We start from the raw sequence: 15,482 nt of genomic DNA, 5'->3' as shown, positions 1-15,482 counted from the left end.
CAGAAGAAACAGATGATGTTCATTTAATTAAAGAAATAAATAATCAAAAAAACAAGCATGAAGACAACTTAGTGAAGCAATTTGAGTCTAGCACTGCTAGTTTACACCATACTGAAGCAGAATGAGTCGACAATGGCAGTCAAGGACGTTAACGGTGGACATGTATCCATGAAAATATGTAAACGCTGCAGATGGTGTGTTTGGCAGAGCAGCCAGAAATAAAGACTGTAGCAGTAGTAAAGACGTAGTAGAAAAGCAGAAGTGTATTACTTTCTAGTACCTTCTATTTCAGGGGTTCCTAACCATTTTGATCTCAAGGCCCAATTTTTTCACTACAGAGGGACCCGGGGCCCACTCAAATATTAACATTGAATTAATAATCTTACTCTTGATTTTAATGGTATTCAATAATTATGTATAATCTATTCACAGATTAACACGATAAACCGTGTCAAATGATATGATATCATGTGTTAACACAACAAATATTATTAAGGCTTAGGTCTGGCTGTTTACAAAAATAAATACTAGCCAAATATACTGCAATAAAAGGGACTCATAAAAACTGATTAAAAATAAATGTACACACAATTACCCGGCGCAAATATTGATAAATTCTAACTAATAATAATAGTAATATATATTTCTTAAATAAACTGTCGTTAAAATTAGAGTTCAAATGAAAATACAGCTTTACCACTTTAGTCATCATTTTTGCGCTTAAGAAACTTCTCTATGACTTTAGCTCCACACTTCTTCTGTTTGTTTGATATTTTCATTACTGCCACAAGTGGTGGAAAAGTGTATTACAACTGAGTACCGCTGCGGCCCATACGGACTACAGCTTTTTGCAGCCCTCTAGGAGGCATTTGCGGCCCAACAATGGTCATATCGTTAAGAAACACTGTTTTATTGTATTATTTTATTTCAATCAAAGTTTATTTGTATTACCCTGAATCACAAGTGCCTCCAGGGGCATCATAAACCCGAACAACATCCCCTAATCTAAACCCAAACAAGATTTCTGATCTAGAAGATAGTTTTTCTTTTTAAAAGACATGTTAAATGTTAAAATGGTGGTGATTTACGAGGCCAAACATGAAATAAATTAATGTTCATTGCAATGGCCGACGATGTCTCGCAACACAAGTTTTTCGAGGTACGAGCTGCATCATTGAACCAATCAAACTCGTATTCCAAGGTATCACTGCAGCTGGACATGTCAGGATATTGTAGATCTAGAACTTTGTGGTTTCGGTACATAAGAAAGCAAGCCGGCTGCATTATACAGGCTGGTTATGTTTAACCTGCTAAGTTCTGTGTTGGCTTCTCTGATGGCTTGTACCATTCATGTTGGCTGTGTCTTCTCCTGCCAACACGGTGATGTAAACAAAACCAGTCACATGACATCCCAAGCTCCATTATCCCTTCGTACAGGAGTGTCAAACGTTTTCCACTAAAAAATGAAGGCCTGTGGGGGCCATTTCGATATATATATTTTTAAAACCTTTACAATACATAGATTGTTTTTGATTTTTTTTTAACCTTTAGGGCTCCACTCAAGTTTGGTCCCGGGCACCCGGAAGGGTCTGAGTGATAAAAAATTTCAAAATAAGTGATATTATTATTGTTTTTTTTTTTTTTTTTTCATTTTTATCCAACGCTTAAATCTCAGAATTAATTTCAAGTCCATCCGTCAATGTAAAGTTGAAACAATATGTCTATGTTTTGTAAAAAAAAAAAAATGCTTAATGGCAAAACACAAAATGTGCAATATTTACCCCCCAAATAGGTTTCAAAGTGGAACTTTTAATGTGAACTAATTGGAGCCTTATATAGGTCAATAATTCATAACATTGATTTTAATCTAGTATTCTTTTTCAGTTCAGTTCAGTTTCAGTTTATTTCGAACTTGTGATGCATTACACAATTCCAGTTGTTTCCTTACAGCACGTCCGAAAAGGAGTAAGAAGAAGTAGACCTTATTTAATCCTACCCCTTTTCATACCATAGCAATTTTATCCAATTGCTTTGTTCTCTCTAACAGAACAGTGAACAAATAAACAATAAATGAATAGCATACCATAGTAAGCTAACAAATATTAAATGCATAAATAATCTTTGTCTCAATAAAAAAAATAAAAAAATAAAAGGGTTGAAGATGTTCATCATAATTCTTGTTCTGTGTACTTTGTGAACACTTGTAGTTCGAACCATAGGCGCCGATCTACGTTTCTGCCAGTGGGTGCTCGGTGTGTGTGTATTAGTGTTGTCCCGGTACCAAGTACCAAAAGTATTTTGGTACTTTTCGGTACTTTTCTAAATAAAGGGGACCACAAAAAATGCATTATTGGCTTTATTTTAACAAATAATCTTAGGGTACGTTAAACATATGTTTCTTATTGCAGTAAAGTCCTTAAATAAAATAGTGAACATACAAGACAACTTGTCATTTATTAGTGAGTAAGCAAACAAAAGCTCCTAATTTAGTCTGCTGACATATGCAGTAATATATTGTGTCATTTTCCATTCTATTATTTTGTCAACATTATTAAGGACAAGTGGTAGAAAATGAATTATTAATCTACTTGTTCATTTACTGTTAATATCTGCTTACTTTCTCTTTTAACATGTTCTATCTACACTTCTGTTAAAATGTAATAATCACTTATTCTTCTGTTTGATACGTTACATTAGTTTTGGATGATACCACACATTTGGATATCAATCCGATACCAAGTAGTTACAGGATCATACATTAGTCATATTCAAAGTTCTTATGTGTCCAGGAACATATTTCCTGAGTTTTTAAACATAATATATATATTTTTTTAAACGAGAGAAGATGTTGTGATGTTAAAAAATATTGATGTAATCATAGTAGTATCGACTAGATACGCTATTGTATGTGGTATCATTACAGTGGATGTTAGGTGTAGATCCACCAATGGCGTTTGTTTATATTGTAGCGTCCCGAAAGAGTTGGTGCTGCGGGGAATGTTGTGTTGCGGTGAAAATATTCCTACAAAATGTGTTTGTCGTTGTTGTTTAGTGTGGTTTCTCTATATGGCACATATTTATGACAGTGTTGGCGTTATTCATACTGTCACTCTTAGTGTGACATGTATGGCTGTTGAGTAAGTATGCCCTTCATCCGGCCGTGTGTACGGTGTTCAAAGTCAGGATGGTTATGACATTAGTTCATTATTGAGCACAATGAAATTGCCGTTATGCTTTGTTAATTATAAACTATATGATTTGTGATTATTTTATCATTTAAAACGGACGGAACTCACCACAAACTTAGATTGATTTTTCCAAAAATCATTTAAAGATTGAAAATTGTCATCAATCCCATGTGGGTGCTCAGTCTCTTAAACTGAATCATATTGGTGCTTGATCAGCAAAAGACAGTTTGAAAATGAAAATCCAACAAAAACGCTTGGGGATACAAAAGGGCCCCACACATAAAAGTGTTTAAAGGACTACTGAAACCCACTACTACCGACCACGGAGTCGGATAGTTTATATATCAATGATGACATCTTAACATTGCAACACATGCCAATACGGCCGTGTTAACTTATAAAGTGCAATTTTAAATTTCCCGGGAAATATCCGGCTGAAAACGTCTCGGTATGATGACGTTTGCGCGTGACGTCACGGATTGTGCGGAAGTATTGGGACACATTGTGTCCCAATACAAACAGCGTCTGTTTTCATAGCAAAATACCACAGTATTCTGGACATCTGTGTTGGTGAATCTTTTGCAATTTGTTTAATGAAGAATGAAGACAGCAAAGAAGAAAGCTGTAGGTGGAATCCGTGTATTAGCGGCTGGCTACAGCAACACAACCAGGAGGACTTTGAGTTGGATAGCAGACGCGCTAATGTGAGTACAGCTTTGGCTTCCAAACATTAATTGCTTGCCCGTAGGTGCGTGCCGCTATGTGCCTGTCACGTACGTAACTTCGGGGATATATATGTTTATTGCCGACTCTGATGGCGGCCGGGGTGTCGTCGAAAGCCACAACGCCGTCCGCCGCGCTGCTGTCTGGGTTGACTTCCTCCGTCTCCGGGCCGCCGACTGCACCGATCATCTTGGTGAAGTCCTCCGTCGCGCCGTCGATCGCTGGAACGCAGGTGAGCACGGGTGGTGATGAGCAGATGAAGGCTGGCGTAGGTGGAGAGCTAATGTCTTTAGCATAGCTTTGTCGAGGTCCCGTAGCTAAGTTAGCTTCAATGGCGTCGATACCAACAGCTTTGCTAGGTTTCGCCAGGCGGCACAGCATTAACCGTGTGGTTACAGGTCCAGGGTTTAGAAGTAATAGTAGTATTGTTGATCTTCGGTCTATCCTTCCAGTCAGGGGCATGTTTCTTCTGTTTCTATCCGCAGTTAAGCACGATGCTATCACGTTAGCTCCGAAGTTAAAGTGCTTCGCCGATGTATTGTCGTGGAGATAAAAGTCACTGTGAATGTCCATTTCACGTTCTCGACTCTCATTTTCAAGAGGATATAGTATCCGAGGTGGTTTAAAATACAAATCCGTGATCCACAATAGAAAAAGGAGAAAGTGTGAAATCCAATGAGCCCTTGTACCTAAGTTACGGTTAGAGCGAAAAAAGATACATCCTGGTGTCCTGCACTGCACTCTAATCCTTCACTCTCACTTTCCTCATCCACGAATATTTCATCCTCGCTCAAATTAATGGGGTAATCGTCGCTTTCTCGGTCCGAATCGCTCTCGCTGCTGGTGTAAACAATGTGCAGATGTTAGGAGCTCCACAACCTGTGACGTCAAGCTACTTCCGGTACAGGCAAGGCTTTTTTATCAGCGACCAAAAGTTGCGAACTTTATTGTCGATGTTCTCTACTAAATCCTTTCAGCAAAAATATGGCAATATCGCGAAATGATCAAGTATGACACATAGAATGGATCTGCTATCCCTGTTTAAATTTAAAAAAATCATTTCAGTAGGCCTTTAAACTGAATCATATTGGTGCTTGATCAGCAAAAGACAGTTTGAAAATGAAAATCCAACAAAAACGCTTGGGGATCCAAAAGGGCCCCACACATAAAAGTGTTTAAAAATAAGTCACGTTTTTTTTTCCAATCAACTTCCATCCATTAATTATATATTTTTTTAAGTGTGTTGTTTTATTTGTTTGTTTTATGCCCTTTATGTCATAGGAAAAGGTGGCCTTTAGCAGCGAGGGTCGTGACCTAAAAAAAGGCAGGCAGCCTGCAGGAAAATTTGTATTCTAGTGTTCCAAACTCCAAGAGAACAAACAAAGTGCTGTAGGAAGAAGCCTAAAAAGAAAAGCACAAGGAAAAACTGTGCATGAAAATGAACGCTTTATGGAAAGCTTCTTAACAAAACATGTTAAAAATGGTGTCTTCCAATGACTTGCGATACAAAGTGTGCACCAAATGTCTTCTTGAACTGCCAGCACTTCACCCCGGTGACAAACAACACATCTGGCATATGCAATCATTCCGGCGATACAGCCCAGGCCAATAGGTGCACTAGCAGGCTATTATATTCCATAATAGTGTTATGCTCTTGAGCACACATTAGCATGTGAGTGAATGGACGTGTGGCAGGTGTGCCTAGTGGAGGCACACTGCCTGTGTCCGATAAGACAATGACACACTTTGACAAGAAACAGCGCCGATTGTCCTCGCAGGAAAAAGATGACACAGTATTCAATAGCCACGCTGTGTGTGTGTGCGTGCACGTGTGTGTGTGTGTGTGTGTGTGTGTGTGTTAGATGGACTCCCCCAGGAGCAAATGGCTTTAAGCAACACAAGCGTCTGATCAATACATCAATATTCAGCTTAGAAGGTCTGACGACACACATCTTCACACACACACGCTTGGAAACACTCATAGATGCAAGTGTGCGCTCTCACACACACACACACACACACACACACACACACACACACACACACACACGCACGCACACAAACACACACATGCTTCAGGCACTGTAGAATGTAACCCCTAGCAAATCAATTCTACGCCACATGATAGTGACGCCACGCGTCGGAGATGCGGCATTAGACTTAGACACACACACACACACACACACGCACACACACACACAGTTATGAAAGACTTTAGTCCACAAAGACAGCTTTGATTAACATCTTGTCCCATTCTTCGCCAGAGACAAATCCTCCGACGCGCGTGTTACAAACGCACATGCACTTGTATCCCCTGACCTCCCGCCCGCAGCTATAGCATATTGGATGGATGTCAGCTTATGGACGGCATCTGTATTGTGTTGCATTGTCATTCAAATGAGCGGCTGAAACAACGGTATGGACACCACGGGAGATGAAGCTTGTTTCTTTTGGTATAATGCCGCCGTGCAAACTCGACACACACACACAGATTGGTCACACTTTGAGGTCTGGGTCGTCAGATAGAAGACACGCTCTTGAGTCGTGTGGCTGACCTCACGTCCACTTTAAAACTCGGGGTGAATATGTCGTTTTTTGATATGATCTTCATCCAAAATTTGCAAACGACTCGGTTTTGACAAAGCGCTAACAATCACAACCATGACTGTTTTTATTGACTATTGACTATCTTATTGATTGTGGGACAAGCAGTAGAAAATGGATGGATGGTACTTTTCCGTCACTTATTGTTTGTCTTTGGTACACTAATGTGTATATTTTAGGCCATTGGTTCTTTGTTTTATCTTTGCAAAAAAAAAAAAAAAAATATATATATATATATATATATATATATGTATATATATATATATATATATATATATATATATATAATTTTATATTGCTCTTTTTATCTTTGGTATGAACATTATTATGTAAACTTGAAGTTATTATTGCTTTTTTGGGCTCTTTGTTGTTGCTATTTTTGTATTACAATATTTTATTATTTGATCATGTTTAAGGATGTCCTGATCCGATATTTGGATCGGATTGGCCGCCGATATTTGCCAAAAAATGCGTATCGGCAAGGCATGGGAAAATGCCGTTCCAGATCCAGTTTTAAAATAAAATCCGGTCCGTGTTTTCCAACGCACAGATTTAAATAATACATTCCACTTTTCTGCTGCTCCCTAATTTCCGTTACGCATTTTCCAGCACACCTTCAACACATCCACAGGTCTGTGTCCTAACTGTTACGCATTTTCCAGCACACCTTCAACACATCCACAGGTCTGTGTCCTAACCGTTATGACAGCCATGTGAATTAAAAGTTACCGGTAAAAATGTCAGCTGTCTCTGTGCGATATAGAAAATTACTATATCGTGATATTCGAGTATACGTTCTCACGCAGTTGCTTTTAGCTGCTGGCATTACACGACAGGCTCTTTCCACTCCTTCTTGTGTCTGCTTCTCACAGACAGCAAGCGCACCTTCTTACACACGTCACATACTGTCACGTCATACGTCACATACGTATACGCCCTCTCCCAGCAGAGAGGTAGCAGCATGGCTAACGTTAGCTGTGATGCTAGCGTAGCCGTGTGAGCAGTAATAATGAAGGAAGAATGAACTAATTCCCAAGAAAAACAGCAGGGGGTTCATCGTCTGGCGGTGGTTTGGCTTCAAGTGGGAATATGTCGAACAGACAACCGTAATTTGTCAAGTGTGGGGCAAAAGCGTTGCTATAAAAAGTAGCATTTCTGCTAATATTTAGCATAATTTGAAAAGTCCCCTGCTAGAAAATGAAGAGTGTTTGAAACTCCGCACGTCAACATCTCCATTGTGTATTATTCAAACTCACCTAATTCAGCTGGCTAGTTGTTATCAAGAGTACTAAAATCCTTTTCAACATGAATCTGACAACTAAGTAGGCTAAATAACTTTAAACTTTAATACATGCTCGGATAAGGCCAGTATCGGCCATTATCGGTATCGGATCGGAAGTGCAAAAACAACATCGGTATCGGATCGGAAGTGCAAAAACAACATCGGTATCGGATTGGAAGTGCAAAAATCTGGATCAGGACAACCCTAATCATGTTGTACTGCATTGTAATCTTTTGTTTTGTGATTGTGTGATGTTTTTTGCCTGGACCCCAGGAAGAATGGGGATCCTTAATAAACTAAACTAAACAACCGTTTAATGGAGCTCAGCTGTAATTTCCCCAATTAGTTAGGCCCATTGGCGTTGTTAGGCCTATTTTAGGGGGTCTCAAGCCCCCCTAAATAATTTGGTGTTTTTAAAAAATATATATGTATATATATATATATATATATATTTTTTTTTTTTACAAATACATGCCGACATATTCATTATAAAGTGGCCCGAATATGAGTTAAAATAAATAATCATATAACCTGTAGTTATTCACTCAGTTTCCCCTCACTTATAGCGTGAGGTAGAGAGCCCCTTTAGTGCGTCAGTATCCAATCCATTCCACTTGTTCATATAGAAAATGCCGACATCACTCAAAATCCAGTCCGCATTTTTTCTGCGACCTTGCTTTCGGTCCTGCAGGTGTACGAAGCACATTAGCACACAGCACTGCAGAACAAGAACCTTGTGTCTGCAATTGTAAATAATTTAGTTTTTAAGTTTTGTGTTTCTTGTAGAATCTATATAAAGTAACATACATTAGCCTATTGTTAAAATAATGAAAAAAACATCATTAAATATATTTGTTTTATTGTATTGTTACATTAATAGCTGTTGTATTATTATAGGATGGCTTGTTAAACATTTCACAGGATTTTCAGAGGGTGGAAAATCCAAGACATTTAATATAAAATGTAAAATGAATAAATACATAAAAAGAAAAGAAAAAAATGGTTAAAAGCCGTCGTCCCGGGGAGCATTTAATTTCGTCCCGTGCATTTTTTTACCGTCCCCGGGACGACGGGACTACATTAATCTCCAGCCCTGGAAGTTACATTTTATTGTTTGCATTATTTGTTTCAGCATTGCACTTTGAAGATGGTCCCTCAGCTCTTTGACAGCTTTGGCTCTTTTTCAGATCAGCAGACGGACTCTTAAGTCTTTCTTATTTACAGTATATATATAAGTTTCTCATTTCTATTCAGACTTAATTTAATTTCCTTAACGGCTTGCCATAATATACTATATATATATATATATATATATATATATATATATATATATATATATATATAAATATATTATAAACAAGCCAAATTATCCCGATCCATATATTACTTTAATTCAAGTAATTAAGTAATATTTCCAGGGCTTGAATTTACAACCATCACATATGTGCCCAAAATGTAATCTGTGCAACTTCAGAATATTTGGGAACAAACAGTTATTGTATTGTGAGCTAAAGTGGTGGCATTAGCCTCTATGTTGTGAATGAATAGCATAGAGGCTAATGCCACCACTTTCATTGTGTTTCAGTGTATCTTGAAGGATCATGCAAGTCATTGTTTCTTGTTGATGCTGTAAACAAAATGTCACTGTGCAAACCCATGTTTGTTGTTGTACTGAACACACATTGAAAATAAACCCACTGAAATAATAATAATAACAATGATTAATTTCAAAGTCTTTATTAGCTGTTTGTGAAGTTTTGTGCTCTTGCGCTACGTTCGTTTGCATCCTGTGCATCTCCTGGGGGCTAAGCCCCCCCTGTCCTTAAAAGCTAGTGACGCCCCTGGTTAGGCCCGTTCTACACTAAGCCGGCTAAGGTTATCCAAGATAAATCCCACCTAACCTTATCCTTGTCCACACACACACGATGGTCGTTTAATCAATCAATCAATCAATCAATCAATGTTTACTTATATAGCCCTAAATCATGAGTGTCTCAAAGGGCTGCACAAGCCACAACGACATCCCCGGCTAAGATCGCACATCACGGCCTGAAAAAACTCAACCCAATGGGCTACAATGAGAAACCTTGAAGGGGACCGCAGAAGTTTAAGACCCCCTCGCCCCCTCCGTCAGCCGGCGCAACGAGCCCTAGTACGCATGCACGGAAAATGCGCACGTCATAGTCACCTTCAGTGTTGCTTTGTGTGCAAGTTCTTAAATTTAACTTATCTGAATAATATCCAGTGTTGGGGTATTTCAGTTAACTGGAATCCAGTGTGCTGTGTGGCCTTATTGTAGTGAATCACACCCGAGCCATCATACATTAATCAAATCTTCAATGCACGTGTTAAAAGTAAACAATGTGATAAAGAACATTTTACAACATTCAATCTAGGGATTTAGTTATCTGGTCAGGACACTCCTCACTCTTTTGCCTTCACCTTCATTGTCCATTCCTTTTTGGTGACTTTATATACTCTGGATCTAGACGTTGAGACCGCAACATACATGGCGGACAATAACTGATACAGTCTGCTTTGCCAGTCCAAAAGCATTTGTCGTTTTCCATAGTCTTCCCTCGAAGGCCAGGTAATACAAAGCACACGCTAAGGTGTGGCGAAGTTGGGAGAGTGGCCGTGCCAGCAATCTGAGGGTTACTGGTTCAATCCCCACCTTCTACCATCCTAGTCACGTCCGTTGTGTCCTTGAGCAAGACACTTCACCCTTGCTCCTGATGGGCCTGGTTAGCGCCGTGTATGGCAGCTCCCGCCATCAGTGTGTGAATGTGTGTGTGTGAATGGGTGAATGTGGAAATAGTGTCCAAGTGCTTTGAGTTCCTTAAAAAGGTAGAAAAGCGCTATACAAGTATAACCCATTTACCATTTATCACATACACGGGAGCCCGCATTCTCGTTGACTCTCCTTTGACAAATGGACAAAGCTTTTCGCTAAGTAGAATCACAGCTGACCTGGACATTGGAAAGTTCTCTCGCCGTCTGAGAAGTGTTGTATCCCAAATAGCAATCGCTTTCTCTTAAGGTATTCATGTATGATTTCCACAAGCGTCTGTACAGACGGAAGGAGAAACACGGGCATGTCTGGATGACTCGCCTTCATATTTCCAGTGGTTAGCTTCGAGTTACAAAACCGCTTTATTATGAAGCTGGCTGTGGCGCATTCTTTCTGACGTCACTTCCTGTGTGGGGCGAGGTCTTTCTGGCGTCACTTCCTCTCCGAACGATCAATGAGTCCATACAAAGCGAAGAGCCGGAGATTCAAGAAATACACGGCGCACTTACCCGTGTAAACAAATTGTCCGAGGAGGGGGACCTTAAACGATGTTTTAGTGTGGCTGAAACGGGACATAGGCTAAATAATTATTAGTTTGAAGGCCTACAGAAACCCACTACTACCGACCACGCAGTCTGATAGTTTATATATCAATGATGAAATCTAAACATTGCAACACATGCCAATACGGCCGGGTTAACTTATAAAGTGCAATTTTAAATTTCCCGCCACCCTTCCGGTTGAAAACGTCTATGTATGATGACGTATGCGCGTGACATCAATGGTTGAAACGGAAGTATTCGGACACCATTGTATCCAATACAAAAAGCTCTGTTTTCATCGCAAAATTCCACAGTATTCTGGACATCTGTGTTGGTGAATCTTTTGCAATTTGTTTAATGAACAATGAAGACTGCAAAGAAGAAAGCTGTAGGTGGGATCGGTGTATTAGCGGCTGACTGCAGCAACACAACCAGGAGGACTTTGACTTGGATAGCAGACGCGCTATCCGACGCTAGCCGCCGACCGCATCGATGATCGGGTGAAAGTCCTTCGTCGCTCCGTCGATCGCTGGAAAGCAGGTGAGCACGGGTGTTGATGAGCAGAAGAGGGCTGGCTGGCGTAGGTGGATAGCTAATGTTTTTAGCATAGCTCTGTGAGGTCCCGTAGCTAAGTTAGCTTCAATGGCGTCATTAGCAACAGCATTGTTAAGCTTCGCCAGACTGGAAAGCATTAACCGTGTAGTTACAGGTCCATGGTTTAATAGTATTGTTGATTTTCTGTCTATCCTTCCAGTCAGGGGTTTATTTCTTTTGTTTCTATCTGCAGTTAAGCCCGATGCTATCACGTTAGCTCCGTAGCTAAAGTGCTTCGCCGATGTATTGTCGTGGAGATAAAAGTCACTGTGAATGTCCATTTCGCGTTCTCGACTCTCATTTTCAAGAGGATATAGTATCCGAGGTGGTTTAAAATACAAATCCGTGATCCACAATAGAAAAAGGAGAAAGTGTGGAATCCAATGAGCCCTTGTACCTAAGTTACGGTCAGAGCGAAAAAAGATATGTCCTGCACTGCACTCTAGTCCTTCACTCTCACGTTCCTCATCCACGAATCTTTCATCCTCGCTCAAATTAATGGGGTAATCGTCGCTTTCTCGGTCCGAATCGCTCTCGCTGCTGGTGTAAACAATGGGGAAATGTGAGGTGCCCTTCAACCTGTGACGTCACGCTACTTCCAGTACAGGCAAGGCTTTTTTTATCAGCGACCAAAAGTTGCGAACTTTATCGTCAATGTTCTCTACTAGATCCTTTCAGCAAAAATATGGCAATATCGCAAAATGGTGAAGTATGACACATAGAATGGATCTGCTATCCCTGTTTCAATAAAAAAAAATCATTTCAGTAGGTCTTTAAGGGGTTATCCGGCTTAGTGTAGACATAGCCTTAGTTGGCTGACGCTTAACTTGTTCTGCTGCCTCTCCACTCCACATTTTGTACACAAGCCCATTCAGTGAAGTATGCATAATTCGATTGCATATCTAGATGATGTGATTCAATTACAGAGAGGCATTTAAACCAATCACTCACACGGCCTTCATTCATATCAGTGACATCATTTCACCATCCGTGGCACCACTTAGGCTCTAATGAGCCAAATGAAAATGGGGCCCGGAGAGAATCAAAATACACTATGGAGAGTTCAGAATGTAAACAGGGCAGGCTGTGTTTATATTGCTTGATTGAACGGATTTATGCATTACAGGAAAACATGAACTTTCTGCACTCCATACTGTCGGTTATCTTTTGCTGTAAAATGTGTCAGTGTCTTCCTTAGGTTTACGGTTTAGGGGTTAATAACAAAAACCAACACAAACATGGCCGAATCACAGAATAACGTGTCCCAATTCAATCGTTATTAACAGTGGTGCCTCCGTTTTATCTGTTCCAAAAGGTCAGACGAAGACCGAATCCTACAAAAACCAAAGCAAATCTACCGTAAACATTTTTTATTTTAGCATAAATTAATACTTTTTTCCTACGCTTTGAACCTTGCTGCTTATAACACAGTGTGGCTAATTTATGGATTCTTCTTCGCTAACGGCGATAATGTTTGGTTTCAACAAATAGTTTTCATAAAACACAAGCAGACTTTAAAAGACATGTAATTGTTTGTGCTCTAGCGCCAACTTTTGGATGAGTTTGCTCACTGCCGGAGCTGCGGGTAGAACGTCAACAGTATTTCCTTCTGTTTAGTACTTTGAACTGGAAGTACAAGTGCCGTTGCGGCCTGTAGTAATCCATAACATTTCCATTTGTATGTACTTTTTATTCATCTCTCTAAGCTGCATTTGTAAGTTTTACAATATAACTAAAACATTTCATACTTACTAAACCGTCCCATGTGTGATGTCTGTAGGAGTATTTTCATGCATATTTGTACGTGCTATTGTAATGTAATCAAGCTACCGTCGTTAGCATTAGCTAACATGCTAACACATTAACACATGTCTGTGATAGTATTATTAACTTACAATGGCATTCTTTTTGTATTGTTCCAGTTTCACAAATTGTTCAGTAAATTCACCAAAAAGTCACCGTGGAGTTATTGAGTCTGTGTAGCTGATTGCAGAGTTAGTTTCTGCAACTCGTGGGTCCATGAGAATAACTTTTCTGCTTTATTTGATCAGTTGTTTTACTGATGTGTTACAGACATCATTTAGAAACAATTAAGGTAAGTAAAATAACATTGACAACAATCTTTCAGCGTAAATAACTAATTTCAAAACATATACAGTATTTGCGGTTTATAGGGCGGTGTGGCTTATTTACTGGTGCAATCAATAGTCTGGAAAATACGGTAAATCCAATTAATCCATTCCAGATACCCAAAAATATGAACACAAAACACATTTTGTAGAGAATAATTCTAGTTTTACATGCAGAAAAGTTATGTTTCAAATGTTTCTCACCGTCTTTATCCAACTTGCCATTTTCTCAGGCCACATGGTGAAATATTTTGCAGTCCTACCAATGTGAGATTCTTTCTTCGGGCACTCCATACTGCGGAAGGATAGGTAAACAGACTAGTTTGTTACGAAAATGTTTTCTCCATACAAAAATTTTCATCAAAAAACGAATCATATGAAATAAATGGTGCAATGAAAACTAAGTGTATCCCGATCCGATATTGATTTTGGATATCGGTTCAAAATTTGCAAAAATATACGTATCTAGTTATATCAGCTTGCATGCAAATCCACCAATATACGGCTCAGATACAAGCAGTCCTGCACTGTTTACTTGTCCAAATGTCCTCCATTAAACTCACAAGGTTGGTATTTTCTTGTATTTTAGTGAAGTAATTTGATTGATTGATTTGCAAAAGGTAAACAGGCAAAATGCTACTAAGAACTGTCAGCTTCACATCAGCAAAGCACACAATAACACACAAGCTAGTCATACCTAATAAATGTCCTTAATTGAGCAATACTGCAGTTTAAAACGCAATGGTTGTCAAATAATTAAAGTTGCATATTACTTACACATGCAAAGTCTCCAAGGAAAGTATTCATATTAAAAAGTATCCAGTAACAAACGTGTCCGCATCATTCAACTTCCTGCGCCATGAACTTACCCTGATGAATTACTGTGGCCACTAAGTGTCGCCAAAAAATCTCAGCTAGCATTCAACTTCAAATTAAAGACAGCATAAGTCCATTCCAGACACTTAATAAAAATATATGTTATTGTTCATACCTATGATTGTCCTCTGACTGATTCCACTTGATCAAGCCCTTTTTACAAAAATAATTAAAGTATCTACTGAGATTTTTTGCTGATACTGTATCAATTCAATGACCAATATTTAAGGCTCCAATGTTGGTTTCGTATCGGAAGTGAAAAAGTGAAAACATTGTAAAACCAAGGTACCACTGTATATGATGTATGATAACCGTCCCCTTCCATAATAAAAATCAATAGAAACAGTCCAAAATAATCCGCCTCTGTAGGAAATGGGGTATGGAAGAATTTTCATTGATTGATTGATTGTTTTGATTGTATGCTATTAATGTGGCATGTAGACACACACCTCTTCCACTGGTTTTGCCGCTAGTAGTAAAACCTTGAAAATAGCCCAAGCTGATATTGAAGTAATAAGAGAAGCATAGCATGCAACCTAAGGACTAATCCACTGGTTCCCATAAGGGGCAAGGGGGACTTGAACGGCTGAAAAGTAATGAAAATAATTATTCCAAGGTTTAACCTTTTTACAGGGTTTAACCTTTCGGAGGTCACCAGACATGAGCGCTATTCCTGAGAGAGCTGCTGGATGTTTTATTTACGGGGTGAGATGAATAACAGTCTCATTGCTGTCTAATACATTCAGCATGCAC

This window comes from Entelurus aequoreus, linkage group LG15, assembly GCF_033978785.1.
Source record: "Entelurus aequoreus isolate RoL-2023_Sb linkage group LG15, RoL_Eaeq_v1.1, whole genome shotgun sequence".
NCBI classification, from domain to species: domain Eukaryota; kingdom Metazoa; phylum Chordata; class Actinopteri; order Syngnathiformes; family Syngnathidae; genus Entelurus; species Entelurus aequoreus.
The sequence above is the reverse complement of the archived record's forward strand: the minus strand, read 5'-3'. Positions refer to the sequence as shown.